Below are 20,771 nucleotides of genomic sequence, written 5' to 3' on the forward strand. Positions count from 1 at the left end.
CCAATTTTACAGGTTAAAGTACTCATTCTTTTCACCACAACCTTACTTTACGACTTTTTGAATACCACAAAATCAAGCAATACTTTTCAAAAGGCATTTCAGATCAAGTTCTTTATGTAATGTCCCTTCTAAGCCAATTTTACAATTTGAAGTACTCATCCTTTTCACCACAATCCTACTCTACGAATTTTTGAATAATTCAACATTAAACGATACTTTACAAAAGGTATTTCAGACCAATTTTTTCGTGTAACTTCCCTTCTAAGCTAATTTTAAAATTTAAACTACTCATTCTTTTCCACACAACCTTACTCTACGACTTTTTGCATACTCAAAACATCAAGCAATACTTTTCAAATACATTTCAGATTAAGTTTTTTATGTAATCCCCCTTCTAAACCAATTTTACAATTTGAAGTACTCATCCCTTTCACCACAACTTTACTTTACGAATTTTTGAATACCACAACATCAAGCAATACTTTTCAAAAGACATTTCAGAACAAGTTCTTCATTTAATGTCCCTTCTAAACCAATTTTACAATTTGAAGTACTCATCCTTTTCACCACAACTTTACTTTACGACTTTATGAATACCTCAACATCAAGCAATACTTTCCAAAATGCTTTTCAGAACAAATTCTTAACGTTATGTCCCTTCTAAACCAATTTTACAAGTTGAAGTACTCATCCTTTTCACCACAACTTTACTTTAAGACGTTTTGCATACCCAAAACATAAAGCAATACTTTTCCAAAGGCATTTCAGAACAAGTTCTTCACTTAATGCCCCTTCTAAACCAATTTTACAATTTGAAGTACTCATCCTTTTCACTCACAACTTTACTTTATGGCTTTTCGAATATCCCATCACCAAGCAATACTTTCAAAGAGCTTTTTATTAAACGTTTACTGAACACACACAAATTTCTCTTAGAAATAATATTTTTTGTCAGTGATAACACTTTTTCTGTTCGAACTAGCAAGTTTTCTACCAAAGATACCAAATTTTTGCTGAGAAGTAGCATTTTTTTATTGTGATAACAACTTTTCTGTCAGAAGTAACAAGTTTTGCTTAACACTAACAAACATTCTCATCAAACTAACGACATTTTACCTTAATACTAACATACTTTTACTGAACACAAACACAAAGTTCTCTTAGAAATAATATTTTTCGTCAATGATAACACTTTTTCTGTTCGAACTAGCAAGTTTTCTGTCAACGATACCAAATTTTATCGTAGAAGTAAAATTTTTTGATTGTGATAACAACTTTTCTGTCAGAAGTAGCAAGTTTTGCTTAACACTAACAAACATTCTCATCAAAGTAATGATATTTTACCTTAATACTTACATACTGTTACTGAACACACACACAAAGTTCTTTTAGAAATAATATTTTTCGTCAGTGATAACACTTTTTCTGTTTGAACTAGAAAGTTTTCTACCAAAGACACCAAATTTTGTCCTATAAGTAACATTTTTTTATAGTTTTAAAAACTTATCTGTTAGAAGTAGCAATTTCTGCTTAACACTAACAAACATTCTCATCAACGTAACAGCACTGTACCTTAATACTAACATACTTTTACTGAACACACACACAAAGCTCTTTTAGAAATAATATTTTTCATCAGTGATAACACTTTTTCTGTTCGAACTAGCAAGTTTTCTACCAAAGATACCAAATTTTTTCTTAGAAGTAACATTTTTTGATTGCGATAACAACTTTTCTGTCAGAAGTAGCAAGTTTTGCTTAACACTAACAAACATTCTCATCAAAGTGACGACATTTTACCTTAATACTAACATACTTTTACTGAACACACTCAAAGTTCTCTTATAAATAATATTTTTCGTCTGTGATAACACTTTTTCGGTTCGAACTAGCAAATTTTCTGTCAACGATACCAAATTTTTTCGTAGAAGTAACATTTTTTTATTGTGATAACAACTTTTCTGTCAGAAGTAGCAAGTTTTGCTTAACACTAACAAACATTCTCATCAAAGTAATTATATTTTACCTTAATACTAACATACTGTTACTGAACACACACACAAAGTTCTCTTAGAAATAATATTTTTCGTCAATGATAACACTTTTTCTGTTTGAACTAGTAAGTTTTCTACCAAAGATACCAATTTTTTTCCTAGAAGTAAATTTTTTTTATTGTGATAACAACTTTTCTGTCAGAAGTAGCAAGTTTTGCTTAACACTAACAAACATTCTCATCAAAGTAACGACATTTTACCTTAATACTAACATACTTTTACTGAACACACACACAAAGTTCTTTTAGAAATAATATTTTTCGTCAGTGATAACACTTTTTCTGTTCGAACTAGCAAGTTTTCTACCAAAGATACCAAATTTTTTCTTAGAAGTAACATTTTTTGATTGTGATAACAACTTTTCTTTCAGAAGTAGCAAGTTTTGCCTAACACTAAAAAACATTCTCATCAAAGTAACGACATTTTAACTTAATACTAACATACTTTTACTGAACACACACAAAGTCATTTTAGAAATAATATTTTTTGTCAGTGATAACACTTTTTCTGTTCGAACTAGCAAGTTTTCTGTCAATAATACCAAGTTTGATCGTAGATGTAACATTTTTTTATTGTGATAACAATTTTTCTGTCAGAAGTAGCAAGTTTTGCTTAACACTGACAAACATTCTCATCAAAGTAATGATATTTTACCTTAATACTAACATACTGTTACTGAACACACACACAAAGTTCTTTTAGAAATAATATTTTTCGTCAATGATAACACTTTTTCTGTTTGAACTAGTAAGTTTTCTACCAAAGATACCAAATTTTTTCCTAGAAGTAAAATTTTTTGATTGTGATAACAACTTTTCTGTCAGAAGAAGCAAGTTTTGCTTAACACTGACAAACATTCTCATCAAAGTAACGACATTTTACCTTAATACTAACATACTTTTACTGAACACAAACACAAAGTTCTATTAGAAATAATATTTCTCGTCAGTGATAACACTTTTTCTGTTCCAACTAGAAACTTTTATACCAAAGATACCAAATTTTTTCATAGAAATAACATTTTTTTATTGTGATAACAAGATTTCTATCAGAAGCATGATGTTTTGCTTAACACTAACAAACATTCTCATCAAAGTAACGAGATGTTCTCTTAATACTAACATACTTTTACTGAACACACACAAATTTTTCTTAGAAATAATATTTTTCGTCAGTGATAACACTTTTTCTGTTCGAACTAGCAAGTTTTCTGTCAATGATACCAAATTTTTTCGTAAAGGTAACATTTTTTTATTGTGATAACAACTTTTTTTGTCAGAACTAGCAAGTTTTGCTAAACACTAACAAACATTCTCATCAAAGTAATGATATTTTACCTTAATACTAACATACTTTTACTGAACACACACAAATTTCTCTTAGAAATAATATTTTTCGTCAATGATAACACTTTTTCTGTTTGAACTAGTAAGTTTTCTACCAAAGATACCAAATTTTTTCCTAGAGATAAATTTTTTTTATTGTGATAACAACTTTTCTGTCAGAAGAAGCAAGTTTTGCTTAACACTTACAAACATTCTCATCAAAGTAACGACATTTTACCTTAATACTAACATACTGTTACTGAACACAAACACAAAGTTCTTTTAGAAATAATATTTTTAGTCAGTGATAACACTTTTTCTGTTCGAACTAGCAAGTTTTCTACCAAAGATACCAATTTTTTTCTTAGAAGTAACATTTTTTGATTGTGATAACAACTTTTCTGTCAGAAGTAGCAAGTTTTGCTTAACACCAACAAACATTCTCATCAACGTAACGACATTTTACCTAAATACTAACATACTTTTACTGAACACACACAAAGTTCTCTTAGAAATAATATTTTTTGTCAGTGATAACACTTTTTCTGTTCGAACTAGCAAGTTTTCTGTCAATAATACCAAATTTTATCGTAGAAGTAAAATTTTTTGATTGTGATAACAACTTTTCTGTCAGAAGTAGCAAGTTTTGCTTAACACTAACAAACATTCTCATCAAAGGAATGATATTTTACCTTAATACTAACATACTGTTACTGAACACACACACAAAGTTCTTTTAGAAGTAATATTTTTCGTCAATGATAACACTTTTTCTGTTTGAACTAGAAAGTTTTCTACCAAAGATACCAAATTTTTTCCTAGAAGTAAATTTTTTTTATTGTGATAACAACTTTTCTGTCAGAAGTAGCAAGTTTTGCTTAACACTGACAAACATTCTCATCAAAGTAACGACATTTTACCTTAATACTAACATACTTTTACTGAACACACACACAAAGTTCTTTTAGAAATAATATTTTTCGTCAGTGATAACACTTTTTCTGTTCGAACTAGCAAGTTTTCTACCAAAGATACCAAATTTTTTCTTAGAAGTAACATTTTTTTATTGTGATAACAACATTTCTGTCAGAAGTAGCAAGTTTTGCTTAACACTAACAAACCTTCTCATCAAAGTAACGACATTTTACCTTAATACTAACATACTTTTACTGAACACACACAAAGTTCTCTTAGAAATAATATTTTTCGTCAGTGATAACACTTTTTCGGTTCGAACTAGCATGTTTTCTGTCAAAGATACCAAATTTTTTCGTAGAAGTAACATTTTTTGATTGTGATAACAACTTTTCTGTCAGAAGTACCAAGTTTTGCTTAAAACTAACAAACATTCTCATCAAAGTAATGATATTTTACCTTAATACTAACATACTTTTACTAAACACACACAAATTTCTCTTAGAAATAATATTTTTCATCAATGATAACACTTTTTCTGTTTGAACTAGTAAGTTTTCTACCAAAGATACCAAATTTTTTCTTAGAAGTAACATTTTTTGATTGTAATAACAACTTTTCCGTCAGAAGTAGCAAGTTTTGCTTAACAATAACAAACATTTTCATCAAAGTAATGATATTTTACCTTAATACTAACATACTTTTACTGAACAAACACAAATTTCTCTTAGAAATAATATTTTTCGTCAGTGATTACACTTTTTCTGTTCGAACTAGCAAGTTTTTTACCAAATATACCAAATTTTTTCTTAGAAGTAACATTTTTGATTGTGATAACAACTTTTCTGTCAGAAGTAGCAAGTTTTGCTTAACACTTACAAACATTCTCATCAAAGTAATGATAATTTACCTTAATACTAACATTAAGGTAAAATATTAAGGTAAAATGTCGTTACTTTGATGAGAATGTTTGTTAGTGTTAAGCAAAACTTGCTACTTCTGACAGAAAAGTTGTTATCACAATCAAAAATGTTACTTCTAAGAAAAAATTTGGTATCTTTGGTAGAAAACTTGCTAGTTCGAACAGAAAAAGTGTTATCACTGATGAAAAACATTATTTCTAAGAGAACTTTGTGTGTGTGTTCAGTAAAAGTATGTTAGTATTAAGGTAAAATGTCGTTACTTTGATGAGAATGTTTTTTTGTGTTAAGCAAAACTTGCTATTTCTGACAGAAATGTTGCTATCACAATAAAAAAATGTTACTTCTAAGAAAAAATTTGGTATCTTTGGTAGAAAACTTGCTAGTTCGAACAGAAAAAGTGTTATCACTGACGAAAACTATTATTTCTAAAAGAACTTTGTGTGTGTGTGTTCAGTAAAAGTATGTTAGTATTAAGGTAAAATGTCGTTACTTTGATGAGAATGTTTGTTAGTGTTAATCAAAACTTGCTACTTCTGACAGAAAAGTTGTTAACACAATCAAAAACTGTTGCTTCTATGAAAATATTTGGTATTTTTGGTAGAAAACTTTCTTGTTCGATCAGAAAAAGTGCTATCACTGACGAAAAATATTATTTATAAAAGAGCTTTGTGTGTGTGTTCAGTAGAAGTATGGTAGTATTAAGGTAAAATGTCTTTACTTTGATGAGCATTTTTGTTAGTGTTAAGTAAAACTTGCTACTTCTGACAGAAATGTTGTTATCACAATAAAAAAATGTTACTTCTATGAAAAAATATGGTATTTTTGGTAGAAAACTTGCTAGTTCGAACAGAAAAAGTGTTATTACTGACGAAAAATATTATTTCTAATAGAACTTTGTGTGTGTGTTCAGTAAAAGTATGTTAGTATTAAGGTAAAATGTCGTTACTTTGATGAGAATGTTTGTTAGTGTTAAGCAAAACTTGCTACTTCGGACAGAAAAGTTGTTATCACAATCAAAAAATGTTACTTCTAAGAAAAATTTTTGTATCTTTGGTAGGAAACTTGCTAGTTCGAACAGAAAAAGTGTTATCACTGACAAAAAATATTATTTCTAAGAGAACTCTGTGTGTGTGTTCAGTAAAAGTATGTTAGTATTAAGGTAAAATATCATTACTTTGATGAGCATGTTTGTTAGTGTTAAGCAAAACTTGCTACTTCTGACAGAAAAGTTGTTATCACAATAAAAAAATGTTACTTCTATGAAAAATTTGGTATCTTTGGTAGAAAACTTTCTAGTTCGAACAGAAAAAGTGTTATCACTGACGTAAAATATTATTTATAAAAGAACTTTGTGTTTGTGTTCAGTAAAAGTATGTTAGTATTAAGGTACAATGTCGTTACTTTGATGAGAATGTTTGTTAGTGTTAAGCAGAACTTGCTACTTCTAACAGAAATGTTGTTATTACAATAAAAAAATGTTACTTCTATGAAAAAATTTAATATCTTTGATAGAAAACTTGCTAGTTCGAACAGAAAAAGTGTTATCACTGACGAAAAATATTATTTCTAAGAGAACTTTGTGTGTGTGTTCAGTAAAAGTATGTTAGTTTTAATCTAAAATGCAGTTACGTTGATGATAAGTTTAGTTAGTTTTGATCAAAAATTGCTACTTCTGTCCGATTAGTTGTTATCACAATCAAAAAAGTTTAATTATAAGAAACAATTTTTTATATTTTGTAAAAAAATAGATAGTTTAAACAGAAAAGGGTTATCACTGACGAAATATATTATTTCTAAGAGAACTTTGTGTGTGTGTTCAGTAAAAGTATGTTAGTATTGAGGTTAAATGTAGTTACTTTGATGAGAATGTTTGTTAGTGTGAAGAAAAACTTGCTATTTCTGACACAAATCTTGTTATCACAATCAAAAAATGTTACTTCTAAGCAGAAATTTGGTATATTTGGTAGAAAACTTGCTAGTTCGAACAGAAAAAGTGTTATCACTGACGAAAAATATTATTTCTAAGAGAGCTATGTGTTTGTGTTCAGTAAAAGTATGTTAGTATTAAGGTAAAATGTCGTTACTTTGATGAGAATGTTTGTTAGTGTTAAGCAAAACTTGCTACTTCTGACAGAAATGTTGTTATCACAATCAAAAAATGTTACTTCTCAGAAAAAATTTGGTATGAAAAAGTGTTATCACTGACGAAAAATATTATTTCTAAAAGAACTTTGTGTGTGTGTTCAGTAAACGTATGTTAGTATTAAGGTAAAATATAATTACTTTGATGAGAATGTTTTCTAGTGTTAAGCAAAACTTGCTACTTCTGACAGAAAAGTTGTTATCACAATAAAAAAATGTTACTTCTACGATAAAATTTGTTATCGTTGACAGAAAACTTGCTAGTTCAAACAGAAAATGTGTTATCACTGACGAAAAATATTATTTCTAAGAGAACTTTGTGTTTGTGTTCAGTAAAAGTATGTTAGTATTAAGGTAAAATGTCGTTACTTTGATGAGAATGTTTGTTAGTGTTAAGCAAAACTTGCTACTTCTGACAGAAAGCTGTTATCACAATCAAAAAATGTTACTTCTCAGAAAAAATTTGGTATCTTTGGTAGAAAACTTGCTAGTTCGAACAGAAAAAGTGTTATCACTGACGAAAAATATTATTTCTAAGAGAAATTTGTGTGTGTTCAGTAAACGTTTAATAAAAAAGCCTTTTGAAAGTACTGCTTGGTGATGGGATATTCGAAAAGCCATAAAGTTAAGTTGTGGGTGAAAAGGATGAGTACTTCAAATTGTAAAATTGGTTTAGAAGGGGCATTAAGTGAAGAACTTGTTCTGAAATGCCTTTGGAAAAGTATTGCTTGATGTTTTGAGTATGCAAAACGTCGTAAAGTAAAGTTGTGGCTGAAAAGGATGAGTGCTTCAACTTGTAAAATTGGCTTAGAAGGGACATTACATAAAGAACTTGATCTGAAATGCCTTTTGAAAAGTATTGCTTGATGTTGTGATATTAAAAAAGTCGTCAAGTAAAGTTATGGAGAAAATGATGATTTTTCCAAATTTTAAAATTTTTTTTGGGACATTCAATGAAGAACTTTATATGTTATGTCTAATTAAGTTATGTTATTGAGTATTTGGTCTTAAAAAAATATTACATTTCTGGTTTTGTGTCAGTGAGTAGTCCTAAAAATATTAGACTATTCGTAGAAGGGGGATTACATAAAGAACTTGATCTGAAATGCCTTTTGAAATGTATTGCTTGATGTTTTGAGTATGCAAAAATTCGTAAAGTAAAGTTGTGGTGAAAAGGATGAATACTTCAAATTGTAAAATTGGCTTAGAAGGGACATTACATAAAGAACTTGTTCTGAAATGCCTTTGAAAAGTATTGCTGCATATTGTGGTATTCAAAAAGTCGTAAAGTAAAGTTGTGGGTGAAAAGGATGAGTACTTCAACTTGTAAAATTGGTTTAGAAGGGACATTATATAAAGAACTTGTTCTTAAAAGCCTTTTGAAAAGTATTGCTTAATGTTGTGTTATTCAAGAAGCCGTAAAGTAAAGTTTTGTCTGAAAAGGATGAGTAGTTCAACTTGTAAAATTGGTTTAGGAGGGACATTACATAAAGAACTTGTTCTGAAATGACTTTGAAAAGTATTGCTTTATGTTGTGTGTATGCAAAAAGTCGTAAAGTAAAGTTGTGGTGAAAAGGATGAGTACTTCAAATTGTAAAATTGGTTTAGAAGGGGCATTACATAAAGAACTTTTTATTAAAAATATACGGAAGCTTTGTACATATATTTCATTTTTAATTGAGTATGCATATTTTATTAAAGTATTTTTGGTCATAAATTTATTTGAAATAATAAGATTTTTTGGTTCTTCTAAGTTTCATTAATGAATATTAATTAAAAAAAAAATATTATACATCATATTTTAATTTCTGTCTTTATTTAGTTTTCGTAAAAAATTCGTGAATTTAAGTTGTGGCTAAAAATTCTGATGAATAATTGTTTTAATATGTGATGCTACTGTGCAGTACCTTAATAACTTTTTCTTAAATATATAATGCCACTTGGTAAATGTCGTTATTTATGTTTTGAGTATGCAAAAATTTGGAAATTACATGTGTGGTGAAAAGTATGAGAACTTCAACTTGTGAAATTGGTTTAGAAGGGGTATTACGTAAAGAGCTTGTTCTGAAATGCCTTTTGAAATGTATTGCTTGGTGTTCTAGTATTCAAAAAGTAGTAAAGTAAGGTTATGTAGAAAAGGATGAGTACTTCAAATTGTAAAATTGGCTTAGAAGGGACATTACATAAAGAACTTATTCTGAAAAAATATAAAAAATGGGGGGCAAAAAATTGTGGGGCATTAGGGGGGCCTAGGGAGGGTTGGGGGACCTTTAGGGGCCGGGGGCTTCCTTCGGGGTTGGGATAGGGGGATCGGAGTCCTTTGGGAGCCCGGGGGACCTTTGGGGGCTGGGGGGGGGGTTCCTTCGGGGTTGGGGTAGGGGGATCGGGGCCCTTTGGGGTTGGGGTAGGGGATCGGAGTCCTTTGGGGCTGTGGTAGAGGACCTCACGACACTGTTCAAATAGAACTTGTGTATTATAACGACCACAGAGTTTCACCCTCAAATCCTCTTCTAAAACATCTTCTAAAATCATCTTTTAAAATGTTTCTAACTGTTTCGCCGAAATAATTTCCCTAAGAGGTCTAAAACGGTTTCACCCAAATAACCCCTAAACGTAATTTCTGTGTGTTCCTTTTGTTTTTGGCATCCCTGCGCTGTCACATTTGAAATTACTGGGAAACTCTTTCCCGCGTTAATCTCTTCATCGCTAAGATCAAAACATTCGCCCGGAAACAATTCTTCTGGAAGAACTCCAAAGACATTAATAAACTTCGCGCCGGAGACAATTCTTCTTGGAAATACATCAAAGACATTAATAAACTTTGCCCGGAGACATTTCTCGGAAACGTGTTCTCCCTAGGGAGGCTATACCCATATTTGGTGTGGGCGTGGGACTGACATCATAGGTGTTCTCCCTAGGGACACTATGTCCATATATGGTGTACTGATAGGATCAATAGGGGCATTTCTACTCTTACTGCTATTTTTAACCAATGTTTTGTAGATGGTATTTTCCAGTGTGTTTTAAACGAGCTATTATATCTCCTATACCAAAAAGTAAGACCCCAAAAGTTCTCTCTGACTTAAGACCAATATTAAAAACCCCCATTTTCTCTAAGATATTTGAAAGTTTTATTTACCATTTCATTTTTGACGATATTCATGATAAAATCAACCAAAATCAGTTTGGCTTTAGGCCGAATCATAGCACCACGCATTGCTTAATTTATATACTTGATACTATTTTCAAACATCTTGAGTTGAATGGTTCCTACGTTGAGGCTGTTTTTACTGATATTAGCAAAGCCTTCGACAATTTGGATCATCAGAAAGTTATAGATAATGCAAGGGCTTTAGGTGCAAGAGATTTTGTTTTACGTATGTTAGCTAGCTTTTTGTCTGGCCGTGAGCAATGTGTAGTCCCCCCAAACGGGGATTCATCAGGTTTTTCCTCGATTTCCTGTGGAGCACCTCAAGGGACTAAGTTAGGTCCTTTAGAATTTTTAATAGTTTTTAATAATGTTTTACCAAATTTTGACAACTCTTTTAAATTTGCGGATGATTTCACATTACTGAACCTTTGTCAAACATCTAATACTTTGAATGTTACACTCGATTCACTAATTAACAATTTAAAGAATGATCTTGACAATGACTCAACTCAACTTAAGCATACCCAAAAGGAGTTTTGTGTTATTTTCTTTTTTTTAAATATACCCCCTATCAATAATTACCTTTGCATATCAAATTCAAATACTGTTAAACTGCTTGGTCTGCAGTTTGGACAACGACCTTAAATGGAACTCCCACATTTCCCACTTATTTAAGTCAGGTTGTTTTCTCCTTAAATCTTTTTCCCTTCTAAAACGGTTATCCATATCAATCCAAAACCTTAAAATAATTTATTGTTCTTATATAAGACCCTGTCTGGAATATGCTTGTCCTTTCTAACACCCTGGGTTGACCAAAGACCAATGTTCTAAAATTGAAAGTATTCAAAAAAGAGCAATTAAAATTATTCTGGGGACGGCCTATACTACATACGATGAAGGTTTGGCTAGACTTGAACTTATTACATTGGAATCACGACGTCACATCCTTACCATGAACTTTGGTCACAAGTGCTTTAGTTCTGACTATCATCGACATTTTTTTCCTCCTTTTAAAGAAAACGCCCCAATCCATCCTACTACCAGACTCAATTGTCGTAGATCTCAAAATACGCAATTTAACCTGTATCCCCAAATGTCAACCATGAGCTGCAAAAACTCTTTTGTCCCCCATTTTGTTTCCCATTTCAATAATTGATATAACTTTTGCTTTTTATTTATCCTATAACATTTCTTTTGTTATGGTAATTCTGACGTGCTTATGCTAGCTTTTGTGCTATTTTAACCAATAAATCATATTTTATTCTATTTTACATAAAGTAAAAAAATTCTGAAGAAAACTAAATAATAAATATTACCACCAGAAATTACAAAAGTGGAGATATCCCCCTCAAGCTCATAAAGTCGAAGTCGTTATTTGCCCTACAACGATAAGCACTTTGTAAAAGCATGTGTTTTCTTTAGTCACAAAAGACAAAAGATAAATCGATAATATATATCTATCTACCGTGGTCCCGCGTAACATTTTTTTTTTCCCTAGTATTGAATTCAATCCGAAACACTTCTATTTATTTAGAAGTGTTGTTTTATTGATTAGCTTAAAGGTATTTCCCGTAAAATAAAAAATCTTAGTTTTTAACTAAAAAATGCAATTTTTTTCTTAACGCTAAGCAATGCTCTTAGAAGAGCTAATGAAATAGGGGTATTTCATGCCAGTTTTTTACCTTTTACAAAATTCTTCAATAAGACAGAAAATTTCAAGAGGCTGGTCTGATTGGTGGATATTAATTTACATTTTAGAAACTTTGGAAAGCTGAGTAAAATTCTTGTCTGGAGCCAAAGAAAGGTAGTTTTAACTTGTCCCCGAACCAGAGCTTATAGTGTATAAGCTGAAGCGGACTTTTGTAGTTGTTTTTTTTTTAAAGAAGACTATCTGAAGCTGTTCTGCCAAACTTTTGTTTAAGATCGCCATACATCAAATTTCGAATGAAATCAGACAAGCTCTCTAGCTTGTCTAAAGGGCGCCATTTAAATTGAAGTTCGGCTAAAATCTAAAAGTAATCAAAATTTGAGATGGTTCCCAAACATCTTCATCAAAATATTTTCCTAGAAAAAAGAATAGAAAAATTTAGTGATCCTAAATCGGACTAATATTCTACAGATTCAAAAGTGCTGGTAGCAACTGTTACAAGTCATTTATCCATTTCTACTTTTGTTGACACAAAAATGGGGTCGCATATGTTTCCTATCATGTGTTAAATTAAAAAACAATTTCCACAAAACAAGTTTTTCGAAGAAAAGCAAAGAGCTCCATTAAGCCAAAAACGAGCAAAAATAAAGTCAAATAGTCTTTCAAGCGTAAAACTACCACAAATCACTATCAGTAAATAAATGAAACTCAAAACGAACAAAAATTAACATTAGTACGGCTGATAGCCCCCATGATGTCTCAAGACCAGAACATAATTTGCTCTGTACTGAAAGAAAAAAAAATGGACGTAAATTGACAGTTTAATTGACATATACTGATATTTATTCCTGAAAGTTTTGATAATTTTTTTATTTATGAAGGTAAAAAAAGTGAAAACATTTAAAACGTTTTTTATTTTCAGTAAAGCGCAAATTATGCTCTGGTCTTCAGAAGGCATGGGGGTCATCAGCCGCAACAAAATTAGTTTTTGCTCGTTTTGACCTTTACTCGGCTATTTATTGGAATTTCTGTTCGTTTTGAGTTTCATTTATTTATTTATAGTAATTTGTAGTAGTTTTACACTTGGAAGATAATTCTCATTGAAATGAAATGAGATCAAATGAAAACGTTTCATCTTGATTCAGTAAGACGTTCCAAAAATATTGCTGATACGCCGTTTTGACAATCTGTACGCACATAGTATGTTTTGATTTAGGTCAACTTTCCCCTCAGCATTTCCTGTTATGCTCATTTCAATATCCTCAGCCTTGGTAGTACTCGTTACAGAAGCAGTAACTTGAATTGTAGTAGTTGCAGTAGTAGCAGTAGTTGTACTAGTGGTAGCAGTAGCAGTAGTGGTGGTTGTAGTACTACCAGTAGTAGTAGTAGCGTACAAAGAGTGCAGTTTTGCTTATTTGATCATTTCCCTTATCGCCCCGAAAGTTTATGAATGCCCTTCGTCTTTTTGGAAAGTAAAGGTCAAACATGCCCATTTATTTCAATAGCATATACTGCATTTAAACAATGGATGAATTGTGTAACTTACACGCCTTGCCCTGAGTGTTGTGGGGGGAATGACATCCCAAAAACACATAATTACTTGAACTTTCAACTATGCTGAATAAACAAGCTGTGTCATAATTTTGATTCGGTGTATTTTCGAAATAGATGCCCTCCAATCGCTTTTGACTCTTATAAAGGGAAGTAAAAATTTCAATTTCTAATCAAATTAGCCGCCTCCAAAGTTTATACGGCCAACCCTTCCATAGAAACTTTATATGCCCCCAGAGGATAATTTATAACCCTTGCTTTCAGACTCTAGAGGGTTGTGTTATCTATATGACCTCTGCACTATTTTAAACAAAGTGATTATATCAATCGTATACGTTTTTGGAAAAGAAGGCGTGAGGGGGGGGGGCTAGTTGTCCACCAATCCCTTTTGACTCTTAAAAGGGCACTAGAACTGTCCATTTCAATAAAAATCTTATGTGCCCCTGGGGCATAAGATGGGGATGTTCAATTGACCAAAAGGTAACATGCTACTATTGCTATTAATACTGCTGCTACTACTGTTACTACTACTCCTAATGCAACACTATTACTGCTACTACTGCTCCCAGTACTACCACTACTACTATGAAGGCTAAGCGTATGAAGGGAAAATTTGAGCTTAATAAAACCACACTATGTGCATGCAGATTATCAAAACGACGCATTTCATGATTTGATTTGGGTATTATTTTGGAAATTTCAGAGAAGGCTTAAAAAGGAAGATAAATCGACCAAAAGGTAATATGTGCATTCTACTAAGCAAGTAAGTAAGTATAACGGGACTAGACCCCTATAACTGGCGGTGCTGATCTCCGTTTCGTGGCCCTTCAGCCAGGAAGTGCAATGGGGGGGGGGGGGGAGCCAGCCATTCTGTGCTTTCGGACACCCTTCCTGCGTACCTTCCCCGGATTTCTCAAGGTACATATTTAGAGCTGGGTCGACTGTGGCTGAGCGTACAGAGTCACGGCGCTGACCCCGTCCCAAACCAAATAACTGGCTACGCAATGGATCGAACCCTTGTCCCTTGGACAAAGAATTCTTAAACCAGCACTCAAACCACTTAGCCGGGACGACATTCTACTACTAAGACTACTACCACTGCTACTTTTACTGCTACTACTATTACTACTACTACTACTACTACTGCTACTACTACTACTACTACTACTACTACTACTACTACTACTACTACTACTACTACTACAACTGAAATACTCCAACTACTACTCCAATTGCAACTACTTGTAAGGTTAAGAATATTAAGATCAAAAGGGCATCAAAAGGGGATCAAAAGGGCGCATCAACAACATTTTTGGAACAGCTTACCGTATCAAGATGAAACTTCCGGGGTATCATAAGGAGGAGGTTCAAATGACCAAAAGGCAACATGTACATGCTACAACTGCTAATAATGCTGCAGCTACGACTGTTACTACTACTACTTCTTCTACTACTACTACCACACTACTACTGCTACCACTTCTCCTACTACAACAACCGCTGCTATGATGCCTGTACTATTAAGGCTAAGTGTATGAAGGTGAAAATTTGAGAGAATATTGAGGGGAAATTTGAAGTAAATTAAAACACACTATGTGCATGCAATAGTCAAAAGGGCGTGTCTCAAGAATGAATTTTGGTATTAAGTTGGAACTTTCAGAGAATGCTTAAAGGGAAATATCAATGGACCAAAAGGCAGTGCACGCTACTACTAATGCTGCTACCACTGCTACTTTTACTACTACTACTACTGCTACTAATAGTACTATTACTGCTCCCACAGCAACTACTACTACCACTCCAATTACTGCTTCTATTGCAACTAATTGTAAGGCTAAGGGTATTAAGATAAAAATTTCAGAAAGTATATGAATATAAAGGTTATGAAAAGGTTATATCACCAATGTCATAGCAAGGGCTAATTCCACTAAGTTGAAGCTTCCACGACTTGATGAGGGGGATATTCAACTGACCAAAAGGCAATATGTTAATGCTACGGCTGCTACTAGCACTAGTGCTATTAATACTACTGCTAGAACTAGTAGTACTAAAACTAACACTGTGAATACTCTTAAAACTATGCCTAAGGGTATGAAGATGAAATTTTCAGAGAATATTAAGGGGGGGAACTGAATTACAACACGCGCCGTCTGTAGGCAGGTTTGGAATTTTCCTTGGGGGATGAATTTTCCGGAAACACTTTTCACGGAGAGGGGAGGCGGGTTTTCTCGGCATGATTTGAAAAATGACCTAAAATTAAATAAAACAGCAATTTTTTCCAACTGAAAGTAAGAAGCAGCACTCAAAGTTAAAACCAATAGAAATTATTCCGTATATGAGGGGGGCTGCACCTTTCTCAACCCTCGCTTTTTGCACCAAAAGTTTTTTTTTTACCAATTCCTTAAGAACGGCTCCTGAAACATAAAGGTCGTTTAATTGGAATAAGAACCTCTTTTAAAGCACTAAAAAGCTTTAGCATAACAATCAGCGGTTGAGAAGGGGGAAACCCCCTCATATACTGAGTAATTTCTGTTCATTATAGTTTTTAAAGTTGCTCCTTACCTTCAGTTGAATAAGCATTTTTTATTGTGCTTAATTTTCATAGTAGAAGAGGTAATTCAACTTCCGTATTTTTCAGAATATCTCTTATAATTGTTTGTTATCTATATTATTTCTCAGTCAATAGGACTGACACAGGTGAATTAGGGAAAATACCCATTCTTATTTTAGAGTACGACACTGCATATCTTTAATCATAGGCAGCACGCTAGCGCTGCCTAAGTAAATAACGACGTGGGCACAATGTATTTTTTTTCTCCATACCCGGGCACTTCGTATCGAAGGAGTCGTCGTAGAAACTTCGAAAAGGGCTCATTCGATTTGAAATTGGAGTGGCTAGTGCCCTTTTGAATAGTCGAAAGTGACTGGAGGGCAACTAACTAACCCCCCCCCACGTTTATTATTCCCCCAAACACTTCCAATTAAAATTTTGAGATACCCATTTTGTTCAGAGTAGATGATTTCTAGATAGAAAATATGTTTTTAAGGAGGACACTCCCCCACAGACCTCAGGGCAAAAGTTTTAAGTTATGCCTTAGGGGCATGTGAGGTTTTTATAGAAGGCATTGTCGTAGAAACTTCAAAACAGGCTCTTTCGATTGGAAATTCAAAGGGCTAGTACCCTTTTTAATAGTCGAAAGTGATCGGAGGGCAACTAGCCCCCCACACCACGCCCATTAGTCCCCCAAACACATCCACTAAAAATTTTGAGATCGCCAAAAGGGCTAGTGCCCTTTTTAATAGTCTAAATTTTTTGTTGGGAAAATAGCCCCCCCCCCCCCCCACGCCCATCATTCCCCCAAACACATCCAAAAAAATTTTGAGATAGCCATTTTGTTCAGCGTAGTTAATTTCCGGATAGAAAATATATTCTTGAGGAGGACACTCCCCCACAACCCTCAGAGCAGAGTTTTAATTTATGCCCTGGGGGCATTTAAGGTTTTTAGAGAAGGCGTTGTCGTACAAACTTTAAAACAGGCTCATTCGATCGGGAATTCAAAGGGCTAGTACTGTTTTTAATAGTCGAAAGTGTCACATCCAAAAAAATTTTGAGATAGCCATTTTGTTCAGCGTAGTTAATTTCCGGATAGAAAATATATTCTTGAGGAGGACACTCCGCCACAACCCTCAGAGCAGAGTTTTAAGTTATGCCCTGGGGGTATTTAAGGTTTTTAGAGAAGGCGTTGTTGTACAAACTTCAAAACAGGCTCATTCGATCGGAAATTCAAAGGGCTAGTACTCTTTTTAATAGTCGAAAGTGATTGGAGGGAAACTAGCCCCCCCCCCCTCTCCCACGCCCATCATTCCCCCAAACACATCCAATCAAAATTTTGAGATAGCCATTTTGTTCAGCGTAGATGATTTCCAGATAGAAAATATGTTTTTGAGGAGGACAATCTCCCACAACCCTCAGGGCAAGGGTTATAAGTTATGGCCTGTGAGCATATATGGTTTTTATTGATACTTTTGACATAGAAAATTTAGAAATGGCTTATTCGATTTAAAATTCAAAGGGCTAATACCCTTTTTAATAGTCGAAAGTGATTAGTGATATTTTTAGTTATTGTTGTTATTTAGACCAGGGCACTTCGTATCGAAGGAGTTGTCGTGGGAACTTCGAAAGGGGCACATTTGATTGATAATAGAAAGGGCTGATGCCCTTTTTAATAGTCAAAAGTGACTGGAGGGCAACTAATTCCCCTTCCTCTCCCACCCTCCCATTTGTCCATTATGTTAAAAAACTAAATGTTGCCTTAAGATTAAATCAAAATGCACTGTGTTATTGCTAATTCCAAATAAGGCATCTCAGCAGTATCCCAAGAACGACTGAGGGTATCATGTTAAACCTTTCGGGGCTACTTCTGCTCTTAAAATTTAACCAACTCAACATAGCGTAAGTGTATCCATGCTATCAAAGAAAGTTAACAGATTTTTTTGCGAATGGTATCAAGTTTTCCATTTTAGGTCAACTAGAGGAGGTATGAAACTAAATTAAACACCACTATTTGTGTCCAGAGTTTTAAAAGGGTGTATGTTGTTAAATTTTTCTCCTGCATACAAATAAAATTCCAAACTATGAAATCGTAAAAAACTAAAAGATTTAAAATATTTTTATCTTTTTCCATAAAAAAACTATGTCAACATAAAGCGAACCGAAATTATTTAAAAAAACTTGTTCCACAAAATAAGTTTATCAAAGAAAAGTGAACAACTCAACTAAACCAAAAATGAGCAGAAATAAAATAAAATAATCTACCTAGCGTGAAACTATCACAAATCAGCATCGATAAGTAAATGAAACCCAAAACGAACAGAAATTACAATAAATAACCGAGTCAAACTCAAAACGAGCAAAAATTAACATAAGTTGGGTGCAAAACCCCTATGCCTTCCCAAGGCCAAAACAAAATTTGCACTTTAATGAAAAAATACAAATGAATGTGCATTATTGGTTTACTATACATATACTTATATTTAGTAATCAAAATGTTAATATTGTCTTATTTATTAAAGTTATAAAAGTAAAAACATTTATATTTTTTTCAGTAAAGTGCAAATTTTGTTCTGGCCTTTGGAAGCCATAGGGGTTTTGCGCCTAGCTTATGTTAATTTCTCCTTGTTTTGAGTTAGACTTGGTTATTTATTGTAATTTCTGCTCGTTTTGGGTTTCATTTATTTATTAATGCTGATTTGTGGTAGTTTCACGCTTGGTAGATTATTTGATTTTATTTTTGCTCATTTCTCGTTTAATGGAGTTCTTTACTTTTCTTTGAAGCACTTATTTTGTGGAAAAAGTTTTTTTTAATTAATTGATACACAATATTCAACTGGCTTTATAGACGTCGTAAGACCCAAAGCTGCCTGCAACCCATCACACTGGAAAAATTTCCAACAGTATTTTTTGCTGGAATTTAAACAAGTAAGAAAATCATTTTTTTAAACTGTTATTCATGTTTGAAGTCCAACAAATTTTTGGAATTATCAAGATTTATATACTTTTCGGTAAAAAAACATTTAATTCTCAACGTAAATACGTTTTACTAATCAAAATAGTTTGGATTTCAATAGAAGTTTGGAATTCCTTGAATATCATATTAAATTTGACTATGCTGCCATTTAAAGCAAATTTATGTACAGAACTTTTATATACAAAAATTTTAAAATTACAAAATTAATACTTTCGAGCAATAGAAGAATCTTATAGGAATTGTTGGATCTCGTATGGCTTATGAAGTAGTTACAGTGTCTTAATAAACGAGAAACAATCTTTTTTTGCCGTTTCTGGCTGAAACGGTCGCAAGACAGGAAATATGAAATGAAAATTTAAGATAAAACTTCCCGGTATCATTTCTGTAGTATGATTAAAAAAAAAACAGTTTTTTTTTAACTGAAAGTAAGGAGCAACATTAAAACTTACAACGGACAGAAATTATTTCGTATATGAAAGGGGTTGTCCCCTCCTCAACGCCTCGCTGTTTACGCTAAAGTTTTTAATTATTTTAAAAAAAGTTGTGAGAAAGAGTCAAACTTTAACGTAAAGAGCGAGGCATTGAGGAGTAGACAGCCCCTTTCATATACGGAATAATTTCTGTCCGTTTTAAGTTTTAATGTCGCTCCTTACTTTTAGTTAAAAAACCTGTTTTTTTATTTAATTTCTGAACATTTTTGAATTAATGCAGCTTTGATTTTGGCTCACCGTACATGAATAATTAAAACGAAATTTGTATATTAATTTTACTTTTTTTTGGCTAAATGGCTTTCTCGAAATTTGTTCTGAGACGTAACTTACGAATTAACTTACGAAACGAACTTCTATATTCGTATGTTTTTTTTACGTATGTTAAGGAGTTTGCCCCCTAGTCAATACCTCGCTCTTTACGGTAAAGTTCGAATTTTGTTCGAATCACAAACACCTGAATCACAAAGGCCGGTTAATTAGAATATATAGCTCTTTTGAAAGTGCTAAAAAAAATTTAGCGTAAAAGGCGAGGTATTGACTAGGGGGCGAACCCCCGCATATAAGTAATAATTTCTGTTCGTTTTAAGTTTTAATGTTGCTCCTTACTTTCGGTTGAAAAAAAACTTGTTCTTTTTAATTTGATTTCTGATCGTTTTTAAATAATGCTGGGAAATCCGGCGCCCCCTTCATAGAAATGGCCCTTCTCCCAAGGACACATCCTCCATGGAAAGATCCTCCCCCGTAATCCCCTCCTCCACCCCCCCTCCCGCCACCACCACCACCAGAGAAAAATCCCTCCTGAAACGTCTGTATACTTCCCATTAACCAATACTATATTTAAACAATGGGCAAAGTTCATAACTTGCAGCCCTTCCCCCGGGAACTTTGGGGGATTAAGTCATCCTCAAAGACATATTTATTAAATTTTCGAGTATGCTGAACAAAATAGCTATCTCAAAATTTTGATTGGGTGACTTCGAGAAAACAAACAGCGTGGGAGGGGGCAAGCTCCCCTCCAATTTTTTTGGTCACTTAAAAAGGGC

This window comes from Artemia sp. Qi Xiang Cuo, chromosome 5 (genome assembly GCF_049724085.1).
Source record: "Artemia sp. Qi Xiang Cuo chromosome 5, ASM4972408v1, whole genome shotgun sequence".
Taxonomy (NCBI): Eukaryota; Metazoa; Arthropoda; class Branchiopoda; order Anostraca; family Artemiidae; genus Artemia; species Artemia sp. Qi Xiang Cuo.